A 3,137-nucleotide genomic window follows, 5' to 3' on the forward strand; every position below is an offset into this window, starting at 1 on the left:
TACTTACTTTGATTACTTTGCTTATTGTTATTTTCTTTATCTTTACTGTACTGATTTTTTCCACCTTCCACCTGCCATTGCTTCTGCTCCAGTAGCAATGGCTTTACCACTGCTGGGCAGTGTTGTGGCAGAAATGTAAATAGGAGCCTTTGTGACAAGTGGCATTGTGACTGTGTGTGCATGAGTTCTTGTATTTGCTGCATAGTGAGGACCAAAAGAATTTTTTGCTATAGCGTGAGGACATTTTTGGAAAGTGAGGATATTTGGTTTGGTCCTCACTTTCTGAAACAGCCTTTTGAGGATTAAGACTTGGTTTTAGGGTTCAGGTTAGAATTAGGTTTAGTGTTAGGGTAAGGGTTAGGTTTAGGCATTTGGTTCTGATTGTGGGTGGGTTATGGGATAGTGAATGCATTATGTCAGTGAGTGTCCTCATGCAGATAAAAGAACAAGTGTGTATGTGTAGTGCTGCAGGTATCCCCACTGCCCCATGTAAAAGTCATTATCAGCACTATTGTTTCCTGCAGACACTCATATATCACTGTTAGCTTTCCTCATTGAATTGGAAGTGCAGCAGAGATTGATTAAAAAAAGAAACCACTGTGAGGTGAAATTAGAAGTGGAATTAATTCTTGTTTCAAGTGAAGATACGGTATTTGAGTCTTACCTACCTCTGTGCAGCTAAGTTTAAATGACTGTGTTCACAAAAGTGGTGGCAGAGGGGACAATAGACTGACTTTGAGGCAAAACAACATTTCAAGAACACAGGAAACTTACTCTAGGAAAATATATTGTTTGTGTGTGTGCAGTGCATTATCATCTGTGGTTCCTCTAGCATAAGGGATTATGCACATGTGTTCTGGTTGTTTGTGCCTGTGTATATGTCACTGATGTTTACGGTGACATCCTTAAATCTCAGCCAGCATTTTAATCATAGCTCAGTGTCAGGCAGCTGCTAACAGTAGGGCGGATTCAGGTGGATGGTATGGCTTGCCATGTTGTTTGAGTGTGACTTACAGCCAGGTGGATGATAAATGGTAAATGGACTGTATTTTATATAGCGCTTTCTCACAGTGTGTTGCACTGGCCAAAGCGCTTTACAGAGATGATACACCATTCACCCATTCACACACAACATTCACACACTGATGACGACAAGCTGCCATGCACCGGCGCTAGTCAAGCCACCAGGAGCAATTCGGGGTTCAGTGTCTTGCTCAGGGACACTTAGGCATGCGGGGAGACCGGGAGTCGAACCACCAACTTGCTGGTCAGTAGACGACTGCCCTACCTCATGAGCCACAGCCACCCCGAACAAAGTCCGGGGATAAAGGCTTTCAAACATTGTTCTGGGTTTAACTTGTCTAAAAACTTGTACTTATGCAGCTTTTTTCTGTCACCCTGTAGTCCCCTCACACACAGCTTGACAGGAGAAGAACAAGAAAACTGGCCAAAGATTTGCCAGGTGTGGTCTTAAGAGGTTTTGCCACCTTTTGGGATCTGTGCAAATCAAAAAACTGAGCTATAAGAAAATGTAATTATATAGTTTATCACAGAAGACAGAACCTTTACATAGATATATACTTAATACAGGGGTCTGAAGGAATTGAATTTGAATTGATTTATTTGCACAAACATAAACAAACAAACAAACAACAATCATTAACAAACAATTATGGATGTGCAGTGAGTGGAAGAAAAGCCCAAAATTGACTTATTGATTACTTCTACCCTAAAACAAATAGTAATAAAAGAATTACATAGTTTTAAGAGAGAGTGAAGAAAAAAAGATCTATGAACTATAAATCAAAAATTAGAGCCTGTTTCAGTTTTGCACTAAAAAATTTCAAGACAAGGACACTTTAACCCAATAGGAATAATTTGCATAAATATAGACCCCTGTATCTAATTGTTTTGGAAGATGAAGGAAACTGACTACCCATCGGAGAGTTTATTTCAAAATGAGAGTAATTTTTTTACTGACAAAATCCGCCTGGTCTCTCCAAGTTCTTGGAAAAACACACAAGAAGACATGAACACAGAAAACTCCAGCATAGCTGTCATAGACTCTCAGACAGCCTCTCCACCACACTAAGGTAACAGCACAAGGAGATTAAAATATGCAGCTAACAGCACATTGCTGAATTGGTTCAAATACCCTCCTTGGCAAAAAAAAAGTCAATTTAATTGGTAGGGAAACAAGAACAAACATCTACAGACATTCTAGCAGCTTTGTGAAGTTGTACGCAAATGTGGTTTGATGAAGAACAAACTAATAAACCTTATTTTGTCGAGGTTAGGGGCTCGGTGTTGGGTTATAATAATAATCACCTAGTTAAGTTTAAGTAATGATCATGGTCATGTATAAAAGAATCCAACAGTGACCAACAGTAGGAATAAGGAGACTAACAGCAGTCCACATGTTTGCCACAACCTCCTCCCCTCTGTGGACTTTTGTTTCTATAACTCCTGATGGTCAACAAAGTTCCTGCAGTCACTAGGGGTCTTTGTCAGGTGAATGTAAACATACGTGTGTCTTTTTTGGGCATTTCCTAAATGACACAGCTGTTTGAGCAGGGACAACTACCAGGTGACAGGCCTGGTGAGAAAACTGAAAGCCATGACAACCAGGCTGAGACAAAAACCGCCTTTTACTGTATTTTATGTCATTTTAATTTCATTTCAAAAGATAAACCAGAGATCCATCTGGATAAGCCATGTATGTATTTCTGTAAATCTTTAGGTAACAATCATAACATATCAGCTTGTGAGCATAGGGATTTTCCCTGGTCAATCAGATAGGCAGTTAAAACTGCAGTCTTATTTTTGCAGTCCACAGTCAATTAAAAGGTGTGTGGCAGTGATCCTTAGTAAAACTGAAGAATATTGTTGCCAAAATTCCTTTTTCTTTGTCCACTGGTTATTTGTCTTTATTCAACATATGCAGTCAAATTGTTTGATACTAATAATGCCAATACTCTATTTCTTTTTGAGGCTTTTGTGAGAGATCAGAAATATACACATTAGAAGCATTAAAGCTGCATTAACTAACATCTCCATCTAATTTTTGACCATTAAGGGTGAAGTGAGAGTCAAAACAAACTCAAGCAGTAACCCATCCTCTTCTCTCTCCACTCCTC

General features: G+C 39.3%; 1 protein-coding gene across 1 annotated transcript in view; it reads left to right on the plus strand.

The window, feature by feature from the left end:
- Window positions 1–3,137, plus strand: part of LOC109960042 (copine-8-like) — a 172,065-nt gene that overhangs the window by 159,557 nt on the left and 9,371 nt on the right. The window lies entirely within an intron of this gene.

The sequence above is a fragment of the Monopterus albus genome, unplaced genomic scaffold (assembly GCF_001952655.1).
Source record: "Monopterus albus unplaced genomic scaffold, M_albus_1.0 scaffold43.1, whole genome shotgun sequence".
In the NCBI taxonomy this organism is placed as follows: Eukaryota; Metazoa; Chordata; class Actinopteri; order Synbranchiformes; family Synbranchidae; genus Monopterus; species Monopterus albus.